The sequence below is a fragment of the Parus major genome, chromosome 6 (assembly GCF_001522545.3).
Source record: "Parus major isolate Abel chromosome 6, Parus_major1.1, whole genome shotgun sequence".
Lineage (NCBI taxonomy): Eukaryota > Metazoa > Chordata > Aves > Passeriformes > Paridae > Parus > Parus major.
Window position 1 is genome coordinate 20,016,021 of NC_031775.1, and position 12,414 is coordinate 20,028,434.

At 35.1% G+C, this 12,414-nt stretch overlaps 1 protein-coding gene across 1 annotated transcript in view; it reads left to right on the forward strand.

Moving 5' to 3' along the window:
• LOC107206567 (calcium-activated potassium channel subunit alpha-1) overlaps positions 1-12,414 on the forward strand; it is a 120,177-nt gene that overhangs the window by 96,119 nt on the left and 11,644 nt on the right. The gene's annotated exons all lie outside the window — the stretch shown is intronic.

Consider the following 12,414-nt stretch of genomic DNA (forward strand, 5'->3'; position numbering starts at 1 on the left):
CTGTAATAAGGTGCACAGCATGCACTGGATCTCAGTTAATAACATTTATTTATAGTTTAAAGATGTTCCCTGCAGCCATGTTTTTGTGCTGTTTGTTTGCTGTTGTGGGCAGTTACAAAGTAGCATCCACTGTTCTGTGAATACAGGCACATATGGAAGGCAAGTCTTAAGCTCTGCCTTTCAAATCCTTATGAATGGGGTTTTAATTCTGGGAGTTTAACCTATAATCAGTGGTAGCCACAAATTCCACTGGAAAGGATCTTCATTTGGCATATCATGGTAACAGCCAGCTGTCCCTCAATTACAGAATTACACTTTCTATTTCTGCCTTTTATAAACAGAGTTAGAGGATGTTTCCCCTGATGTTTGTCTAAGGGCAATTTTAAATAGGAACATGTGAGGCAAATAAAAAGGAGCACCAGCTTTAATGCACTTTTCATATGACTTCTTAAATTAATCAGGAATAGGTGTTTCCATTCTGTATCTTTTTTCCTAGGATGTTACAGCGAAGCAAGTGTCACAAAAATGAAAACACAGACATGTACAGGCTTAGATTTTGCTCATAGGCTTTAAGTCACCAGCTTTCTTCTGATTTTTTATTTTTCTTCTTTTCTTTAATTCTTCTGCTTCTACCTGTAAACTTAATCATACAAGGAGGATATTCCTTGACATAGCCATGCATGTAACTTGCAGTTTCTGACACAAAACTTGTATTTGTGTGTTGCGACAAGTGACTGTAATCCTTTTAGCTGTATTTATTCAGAGCATTTACTTTCTTTGTGAGGGCTTGTTTGCCCTGCTTTTTCCTTTTGAGTAGTTAAACCAAGGTCAGACATTATTGTCAATAATCTAAATAAATCCCTTTTATGGATTAAGAGCATAATAAGCAACTTTGTATCAAAGATAAATATAGCCAAATATTCTTTTGTAAGTGGTAGCCAAGAATGGGTGCCTGTGGAAGAATATTTAAGCAAGGCTGGCATATATAACTGTCCCTTCCTTTTCCTTTCCAGACATTTAGCTGCTTGCAACATGAATGATTTCTATGAGACCTATATAGTTGCTGTGCAGTAAACAACTCATGGCTGATGTTTTTTCCATAAGTTTGTTCAGTGTCTTACTGAACCCAAACAGACCCAGAGCGGCAAACTGCAGTTTTTCCATCTGAATCTGGTGTGGTGACCAAAAACATGTAACTTTTATGACTAATGTTCTAGTTGTAAAGGTTGATACAAGTCCAGAAATTATCCAAGATGAAGTTCAGGTCAAAGTTAAGTGATATTAATGTTTTTGAAAACAAAAATTAAACTTTCTGAATTTAGGGGGCTTTTTGGAAAATAGTATTTCATAGGTGATTCATAGGAACTTGCATTTCCATGGGTGAGAGGAGAAATTTCTGGTTTTCCATTGTTTGGGCTAAAGGAAACTTTATCAATTATATAGAACTGCTTGAGACTTTCAGATCAAAATTTTCTTAGCTACACAAACCAAGTCCTCAAGGGTTGCAGTCAGACTGAGTAGGAAATTGCTTCTTTCCTGCCCTTTTCTACACGTCTGCATTCAGTTATCATAGGGAAATCTGTTATCTTAGGAAAGTAAAAGTGGATGGAAGATATGGTAGTGCTTAATCAATAAAATCCAGCTGTTCTAATCTTGAGTTTTCTGCTCATCCTGCATGAAGGACTTTCATAATTTCTTTATGTAAGACTAAATAAGAAGTAATTTTTTCTGGTGGATGAGTATTCATAAATGCATTTTCACACCACTGTACTGTACTTTCAAGTCACTATACTGTACTTTACTTTCACTATTTTTCAGGTGAAGCTTCCTGTAACCTTTAGCTTACATTCCTACTGAAATAATTCTGATCACACTTTGTTAAGGGAGATTAGAATTGCTCTGGTAGATTTTTAAGCACTTAGTCAAGTGGTAGTTTAACAACTATAACTACATTGTATGATACAGTAATTTGTCATGGTTGTTGGGACAATTTAAAATGGTGACAAAAATTTTGTATGTACATATTTTGCTAAAGAAGTGTTCCTTGATGTGGAAATATATTCAGAAGGAATTCAAGGTACAGCTAATTATAGAAGAGGGAACTTTCAGGAACTGATGAACTTGGCTATTTTTGTTTGTTTGTTTGTTTCACAGTAGGTTGCTGAATTTCTCATCAGAGGAAAAATTAAGTAGAATTACTATCACTTTTCTATTTATTTCATAGATTCCAAAACGGTATACTTTCTCTTTCCAGTATATGTGTAGAAAAAAAGGAATAAAAAAGACTGAAGAATTAATACTCCTTGATTTTTATGATCTCTGAGCCGTATGTTGTTGACTTTATAGTTAACAAATACAGATGTGAAATATAATTCAGAAGTGTGTTTTGAAAATGCCAGAAGAATATAAAACTAATCTGGGAGAGAATTCTGTATGTTGTGGAAATCTCTCGTGTCCTTTTAAATAATGAAATTCAAACAAGTTGTTTGTTGTCTAAAAAAATGTATTGAAATGTCTCTTCAGTCTTATATATTACTTGTCTTAAAACAGAGTAGTTGTCATTAAATGGAACAGCAATGCTAACTGCAAAGGAAAAGAAAATCTACAAAAACAATAAAAAACTGCAAAGAAAATCCATTTATTTGTTATTTTTTTCCTAAGTATTCAGTGAGTACTATTTGAGTTCAGTGAACCAAATCTCAGCATCTGAGTTCAATCTAATACATTTTATAGATATAGATACATAGATACATTTTATTCTTAATTTAATCATCAATAAAAAACCTCAATCGAAAACAACCCCCAAACCCCCAAATAAACAAAACAAAAAGCCAACCAAAAAAACCCTAAAGCCAAAAAAATTAAGAAAAATAAAAAAATAATGTTTGAATATAGTTAAAAAAATTGTAATGAGTCCTAACTGGCACAATAAGAATTTGAAGCCGTATGTAATTTGGTGTTGATAGAGCTGTTTCCTATGGCATGTTGATTTAAGAAATCTGAAAGTACTCAGAGCTTCCAGGAAAAGCCTTCTCTGTTTTAGAAACATACATTTCAAAAGTGTTGCTGCTAAATATTAAATGAATTGCTATCAAAAGACTGTTGGAAAATTTCCATGTAGCTTTTTATTTGTTGCTTTTAACTATGTAGTTGTTAAAGAATTTTTTTGCTGCCACTTGGACTCTAGAGTAATGCTTCAGAAATCCTCAAGGAGATTTCTGTACTCTGTGGTGAAATGTTTCCTTGGCATTGTATTAAGCACTGGGCATATCACCTTTGTGCTTGCAAAAGTGATTATCCTGCTTAACTGGGTGCAGTACTCATTCATAGTGATAGTTTAGCTTGCTGAATGCTCAGTTTTGGCAAAGCTGAGGTGTAAATTGAGATTCGACTATTCAGGAATCATAGTAACCTGTTCATGATTATCTTTAGTCTAATGTTCACTTCTTACTTCCTAGGCTGCCAAAAAGAATAAAACACAAACCATTGTGTATTTCTCAGCCAGTGGGTTAATCTTAAATTAAGAGATGTTGCTTTCATTTATCTGAGTCTTTGAAGTATTGCAGTATTCTGTATTCAATTCTGAGCTATTAGCTTCTGCTCCCTAAACCTCTATATGCAAAAATAAAATTTTGTTTGGAATGTAAAGTTTTCTTTCTATTATCCATAGGACTGAATTTATTTTCTTTACAGGCTGTAATAATCAGTTCTTTTTATAGAAAAAGGAGAATAAAGTGTAGTCCTTGGTATGGCAGGCAGAAATCCAGATTGATTTCAGCTGCTGTACGCAGGAGTTTCTTAAACATCAGCTGAAGTAGCAGTTCCTTTTTTGACTGAGAATATTTCAGATACAATTATCCTAAAAAAATGTTGTTCAGGTGAAAAAGGATCTTCTTATAACAAGAACAATGTTTTCTTGGGCTTGGAAGACTAGGACCTGTGGATAAAGCTATCTTCCTGGTTTATGCACTTCTGCTATATTTGGGAGTGCTGTCCATCTGCTCTTATTTTATTGCTTTCCAAGATTGAGTTGCTGGTGGCAGACACAAGTAGTTAATCAAAGAATTAAATTGACAGTGTGCCTTCTAAATGACAATTTCATTGCAATAGATCTTATGATGAGACCCAGTCTTAAAAAAGCACTGCCAAAATTTGGTTAGGAACTCACTTGAATTTTATGATGACCCTTTCTATTGAGTGAAAGGGAGAAAAATGAGGATTGGGCTAAATTTACCATCCTGAGAAGTACTCTGTTTTCTAGCCCAATGGAAACTATTTAGAATAGGAAATTGTCAAAGGATCCAGGCTGTGAGGCATTTCATGTGTACACCAAGTAACACGAGGTAATTTTGATAAATGACCTAAAGGACGCACAAAAGAATTCTCAGAATTAAGTTTGTGTGTGGTTTATTGAGCAGGGCAAAAGATTCTGGTTACACACACCACATGAGAGAGGAAGGTTATTCCTTTTGTTAGTGCTGTCTCTTAAAACATATAATCTGATTTAAAATAATGATCACAGTATGAAAACTTTTCACTTTGACACCATGTAACTAATCAGTCTCAAGTGTGAAAATCAGTTGAGTTTGTCAGGTTGTCATCTTAAGTTCTAAAATTCTACTTCATTTTTAAGGAAGGCACTTTGTCCCTTAGCCTTTTACCTTTCTGGTCCCCAAATGTTCCCTGGTGGTAGAGTGAACTCCCAAACTGTATTAGTAATTGTTGTGGGCAAAAAGAAGTTCCAATTACACAGAATCAGTGTTTTGAGAGAAGCATCTGAATGAGGGATTTTTGGTATTTAGTTAACAGTAATGAGGTTAATGTAGGTTGTGTTTATTCCCAGGATTAGTACAGTAATTTCAGTTTGAGGGGAAATGCTATGGCATGTAAACACTTTATGTTTATTACTTGTCTGACAGCATCCAGATCTGATTCTCTGAGTGGCCTCTTGTTCATTTCAAGGTGTTTTCTACAGAGTAGCAAAAGTAAAACATTTATTTTTCAAAATATAACTCTTTGATTATATATAATTGTATTTTTGCTTTTCCTTTGCTCAGCATATATGAGGAAATAATTTTATTTCTATTTATATTTTCAGTGGTATGTTTACCTTTAGAATGTGATGTTATAATTTGGATTTTTGTGCATGTCAGAGAAATATTTGTAGTATTTTTTTTATTTATAGGTAAGGATGAGCATGTATACATATATCTTCATTGACACAGAAAATAAAATCAGGCATCAGTGTACTCATCATTTATATTTTGTTTTGTTGTATTTTTGTTTATACAAAAATAGTCTAAATTGAACTATTATTTATCATCTACAGTTATGTCACCTATGATGAATTAGCAAATTACTACTTTTATTTGGTCTGAATGCAACTTCCCACATACAGAAAACTAAACTTTAATTGAAACACAATAGGATGTCTTTAAACTTGTTTTGCCTACAGATCACTCTGTTTTCTGTTTTTAGAAAGTTAAATGAAATTAGCACATACAAAATGAGGCAGCTCAGATGAGAGCAACCTGTCCTAAGGGGTTAGAGAAAGCAGTCTGCATTGATTAATACGTATGTTTCTGGATCCCAAGGCTACTGTTCCCATTCTTGTTAATAATGTTACAGAATCCTGGTTTTTCTCACCCCTCTTGCACAAAAGATTACATTACTTGCTTAGGCAGATTTTAGTTTGTTGTTCTGCTTCCCAAGCATCAGCTTTGTGGTATCTGCTTACCCTGAGCATCAAATCCCTGTTCCCAAAGTGGTGCTGCCTGGGCTGGCTGGTGTGAATGGTAACCTTGTGTGGTGCTGACCCTTCCCAGAGCCACTGCTGCTGCCAGGAGCCCGTGTCCTTAGGGAGGCATGTTCTGAAAAATGATTGCTTTCATATTCCAAAAATCAAACAAAAGATCAGATTTATCTCAAAAAAGTGTCCAGTTGTTCTGATTACCTCTTTCTAGCTGGGGAAGGGAATTAAGTAGAGAGCTGATCAGAAGACTGCTAGAAACTATGAAAAGTCTTGATATTATGTAGTACAATTGGTTTTAAGCAGCAAAGAAAATTTTTTCTCATTGCATCGATTATGCTGAGGTATTTTGTTTATTTTAATATAAATTCTTAAATGTTTTCCTTTGCATTTTGAACTACTGAATCCAAGCCCCACTCAACTGACCAAACCAAAGTAATGTTACAGATTCTGTTGAGGCTAGATCACATTAATTGGTTTTAAAAATCGGTTTCAATTAAGAAAGAAATGAAGCATGACTAATTTAAAAATAAAATTTGTTTCTGAACTAGATCTAAATATTTTTCTATATGTTAATTGACTGTGTGTGTTTTGGTGAGTTTGTGCAGGTGAGTTGGTGTGTGTGCTGGTATAGTATGTGTTATCAATTTTAAGAGAATATTCAGCAAGGAGGCAATGAATAATGCTTCTAATTACAAATTGATGAACTTCTACTTACTAGATAATCTTATCTACACCCTTTGACTAAGGCATGAAAGTGTTTAGAACGTGGTAATTTTTTTGCTTTGATCCTAACTAGTTCAATGTAACAGAAGTCTTAAATTGTTACCTACTTTGACTGTAGTATAATTTCTCTTCTGAAATAACTTTTTCGTAGAATCATAGAGTGGTTTGGGTTGGAAGGGACCTTAATCCAAAGCAGATGTATATTCATGCTAGAAACAAATAAAACTAGGCAAATTTATTGTGATTTTCTTACTATAAAAAAGAAAGAGAAACTTACTTTAGTTTTCCTATTTGTAGCCCTGCTATAGTGAGCAGAAACTTTTCAGTGAAAAAAGTAAATCTTGTAAAATAAATAATTAATAAATAGTAAATAGTAAATAGATAATTAATAATTAGAAGCCTATGGAATATGTTTTGTTTTCTAATTTTGAAGTTCAAATACACATGTATTTGTGGTAAAATCAGGTTTAAAAGTTCTATATGAAATAATCATAAAGGCTGTTAAATTTTTCTTACTTAATTGCACACTTACCATTAATATTTCATGTTAAAAATGTCTGTAAAGTCCTAGAGTGTGAATCAATACAGGTGATTCAATACACGAATCACTGCTTGTACTTTTAGATTACCAGAAAGTGGAGGAGGAGTCACAGCACAATAGTCAAGATAAGGGGAGTTATGGGGACTTAAGTTGAGAGGGAAACAGATTTACCCAGGCTAAGAAGAAAAAGTTTACTTCTGATAGAGAAACAGGAGAGAGGTATCAGTTCTCATCCCTTAACTTGGTCCTTTAGCCCCTAAGCATGCAGATATTCATCAGTTCATTTGTACCCAGAATACAGACTGTACATCTTCTTTTACTGTACATTGCTGACTAAAAAAACCCAAGCAAATGAAAAGAATAGAAAAAAAGCAAAACCAAACATCAAAAAACCCCCCTCCAAGCCAACACCCCAACAGAAAAACCCCACCACATGGAGTAGTTTATAGAGCCATATGTTTTGTCCTGTCCCAGCAGGAATGTGTGTTTATAGTTTCTGGCCCAGACCTGGATTGATGCTTATCAGTCAATACACCTTTGTTGTTTAGGTCACTGACTTGGCATTTCTTGAAGTTAAAAAGCAACCTAACAAAAAACAACCAAGATAACCAGCCAAAATCCATCTGGACTTTTTACTCTCATTAACTAGATTGCTACCCCAATTTTACCCTATATTCCAATAATCAGAACTATAACTTTGATTAGACCATCTGGACCATTTGTTGATAATGCTCTACAAGCCATGTTTTGCAAAGACATGAAGGGAGAGGAAGAGTATTGTCCCTATGCTTTAGAGGTAACTCTGAATGTGTTCATAAAAGTGAAAGCCCTCATTTTTTCATCTTCAGGGATCTCTGCAGAATTTATAGATTCAGATGAGTTTGTGAAAGATTCAGAGTTATCAGAGGTGACATTTTTTGGATGTCTGAGTACATTTGGGTAAAAATACTGATAGCATGAACAAATTTGTTTTCTGGGATAGTTTTGTCACAACATGAACATTAATATAGGCTGGTAAGTGGAGAGGCCCTCAAACAGCTCTCTTGTCTCTCAAGAAACTCAGTTTTAGTATCAAGTGTGTCTACGCTAGAATCTTGTCCTAAGCCTTGAGAGTATCCTGGAGGGAGAGTGTGTGTACATAAGAGTGAGTTAATTGTAAAACAAACAAACAAGAGCCAAAAAAACCCCAACAAAACAAAACCCCAAACTCACACTGAGGGAATGAGGGAAGAATTTTATTACAATGAGTTGGAATTTGTGTTCAAGTATATAATTCTATCATTACTTTTTCTCTGTTAAATATTCAGTTTATTTTTATACTTTTCTACTGTTTTGCTCTAGCTGTCTCATAAACAGCCTGCCTAACAACAGTTTGAATCTGGCATCCAGCAGGGCTGACATTCTCATAATTGATGTGCCTGTGTTGATGAAAAGATTTCCCCACTTAGATTCCAGCAGAACACTCTGATTATGGGGAGTGCAGAGCACAGCAGAAAATCATACATTTTTAAAAATGTATTTTTTTAGATGATTGATGATCACTTTATTAAATCCCACTGTTGCTATATCTCTGAGTAATGAAATAAAGCCTTCTTCTGGGCTTCAGGGTCTGGAGCACAGCAAGGCAGAGATGTCACCATCACTGGGATGCTGGGTGACTTAGGACAGGAGGAAGCAAACTCTCAAAGCTCTATGCTAATAAATTAGAATTAATTGTCAACAGCTCTGTATAGTCTTTGCAAGAAATTGGCCCTTTTCTTGATATGAGTTAATTGTCAGCCTGGCCTTTGCACTAATTTGGTTGCCAGGAACAAGATTTGTATTCATACCCCCTTCCCTACAAGATGAAGTGACTCATGTAATGCAGTTAAGAATCTCAGTTATGATGGGAAACTTCCCCTACTTCAAGCATAAATATGTGGGGCTTGATTAATTCTGTTTTTCGCCATTTTTCCCTGCCATATTTGAGACTGTCTTTTGTTTCAGCAGTTCCCATATGCTTGCTTTTACAGTTAAATGCTTAAAACAATGAACTTTCACCCTCCTTCTGGAGCTTGATTACTCTATCTGGTAGCTCTTATTATTCCATTGTCCCAGTTATAGTCCAGCCACACAGTCTACTGGGTTTAGACCCAGCCTAATCTTATATTTTCATTAGAATCATGTTTTTATTTTGTTGTAGCAATAAAATCTTTCTGGCACAGTGAAAGGCTGTGCAACCATTTTGATAATTTGGTGTCTTCACTCCTATGAGGAATTATGTGGTTAAATGCTGACCACAGTGGCCAGTGGACCAGTATTCTTCCTGCTGTCAGTGTTACTTGCAGTTTTTGACTCTTTCCCTGGGTTGGCTCCTATGAGACATGAGAACTAACAAAAACATCTGTTGTCACCCTAGGAGGTTGGCAGGGTTTCATCCAGAGTGTGTGTGCAGATGTTGATCATATTTTCACTACTCAGAACCACCACAGTTGATGATAATAGTAGAAGCTTCTCTGAAAGCATTGGAGATTTTTAGCTAAAATCCCCATTCCCAAATCAAGCAAACAAAGTGAAGAAAATTAAGAAGGATGATACCTCCCTATCTCCTGAAAAAACAGCTTAGATGATAAATCTTTTAACATATTATTCTTTGTCACCAGACCCCTTCTGCTGAACTAATTGCAAGCTCAGAGGCTCTTTACTCAATCCCAGCTGTGTTAGGATATACATTCCTTTGGCTGCCAGGACACGTCGTTGTTCATATTCAGCTTGCCTTCAACTCGGACCCTGGCACACGAAGTACTAGCTTTATACTGCACTTCCATACTTCTGGACATTGTGAGCTTAGTTCTGTATGGTGCTCCAAAATCTTTACAACCCCTTTATCTAGGTTATAATACATATGAGATGGTACTATCCAGAGAGATGGATAGTAAAATCATAGAATGGTTTGGGTTAGAAGGGAACTTAAAGATCTTCTTGTTCCAATCCCAGTTCAATGGACAGGGATGCTTTCTAATAGACCAGATTGTTCAAAACTCCATCCAACCAGATCTTGAACACTTCCAGGGATGGGATAACCAGAATGTCTCTGGGCAAGCTGTGCCAGTGCCTGACAGCCCTTGTAAAGAAAACATCTAGGCTCCTTTTTTTTCCTTTTCTGACTGGTACTATGCTTAACAAAAGACATTAGGAACTTTCACAGGGTTTACTTTCATATGATGACAGTTGCTGTGGCTGATTGTAATGAGAAACATACATAGAATCTTTCTGGTGAGAGAAGAGTATGAGGGCCCAGTGTTTCTCTCTGTTGCAGTTGTTTCTGTTTTCATAAATTGTTTGAGAGGTAAGGAGACTGCATTTACCACCATGCGTGCAAAAAAGTTGCTGGAGATCATAGAACAGGAGAAGTAATGAGGTGGGGTAATGAAGTAATGAGGTATTTATTTACTTAAATAGTAGTTCACAAAGATCACTTTGCGACCTGAAGAAGCAGTGGAGTTGTGTAGATTTGTTGGTGTGTGTGATGGATGAAGCCAATAGCTATAGGAAAAAAAGCTGATACAAAATAGCTCTTACTGTTTTGCTGTGTATGGGTTTTTTCCCCCCCATGAGCCTTTGTTGTGTGTCATTGCTTAGAACTTTGTGTAAAACATGCTTTACTTTATGAAATATTAATAGAGATTGGAGTTTGCTTAGTTTATAGTTTTCTCTTATACTGAGGTTATCTGCATGAGAAGAAATCTGTGTAGGAAAAGATTTCTGTGGATCTGAGGGATTCCAACTTAATTTTATAGGTAATAGTTGTGGGTTTTTAGAGGAAATAGAATTGTTTCATCATTTCTGAATCCCATAAAAAGTTAAAAGTGAATGAAAGTAACAATTTTCCATTTAAATTTTTACAGCTCTTCCTGTTGACCTAATCAATAACATGAAGACTGTTTCCATGGAGAGCCCTTCAAAATACATTTGAAGTCAAATTTTCTTTAAACACCACAGTACAAAAATCTGATGCTAAATCTGATGATTTAGTCTTAAGGAAGAAGCTTCCATCACAGGAAGTTAATTTTGTTCAGAAATCTTTTTGCAAGAAATCTTTTGGGTTGAGTGTTACTAGATGCTTCTAGGCAATAGTGATTGCCAATGTGGGCATCAGATAAAAACTACACATCACTTTTAGTTTATTGGGCACATTATTGGTGTTAAAAAACTGAAGTATTTGAATTATGGGGTGCATCTCATGACACCAGTGAGGAACTGGAAAGTGACCAGGAGGAAAACATCCTTGAATCCTTTTCTTAGAGTTGTAGATCTGCAGACAAAATGGGATTCATGATGCTTCAGACTTCTGCTTTTGTAACCCGCAGATCCCATTTTCTTTGTTAAACTGCTTTGTGAGGATAAAAGCCATACTTCTGAACTCAAAAAAAGAGCTGAACTTACAGTTCATGCCTTCCTCTACCCCAGTTTCCTACAGCTGAATCTGAAATGCAAAGATATTATTTATTTCTCAAATGCATCTCCTAGTTACATGTATTACTTCAATGTCTTGTTGCTGAATAAACTAGAATCAGATACTTGGAAGATGTGAATTACTGATGTATGATTCATTACTTTTTTTTTTTTTTTAACTAAGGCTTAATTAAGCCCTTTCTTCTTTTAAGAGGTAGTTAAGGTAAAATTTTTAATGTCATGTGATGCTTGCATAGGATTGTCAATGAATCTCATTCACAGATAAATTATGGGAGGGGGCACCTGCATCTTGAAAAGCTGTGTGAGGTAATTATGCAGCATGGTAAATGGAGAAGGTCTCTCAGTTTCAAATTGATGAGTAAATGCAGTAAAACACATTTTGTGAATAGTGTAAAGTATGACAGCCTGCTTTGCTGAACTGTTCAATCTTTATGCTGCTACAAAGTCCTTATCAAAATAATTAATATAAAATTTAAAAGAAAAAATTGGAGTTCTAGGCCCCATAATAACATTATCACATTACCACAGAATTGCAAGATACAAACAAATGGCATTCAAGGTGAAAATTTCTATAATTTCTGTAGTAGCCTTAACTGTATTATCTGCCATTGTCAACTTTTGCTCCAATGAAGATCAAGTAAATTAAAATTCAATATTGTTTTTGATGATATAACAGTAGTTATACTTTGATTTCTTCTTATTCTTATTTAATCTTACAAAAACAGCTAGAAATTTAAATTGACCTATCCTCTCACCTCTGTTCATTACCTTTTCTGCTCAGGTGACAATAACTGCCTGCTGTGTCATGCATAATTTATAGGTAAAGTGAGTGTTCAGAGGTAACATATTTTTGTAACATATGCTGCATCTGCTGGTTTGATAAATTTTGAAACCAAAAACTGCAGACTCATGAGACAGAACAGTGACTGCCTTTAAGCATCTC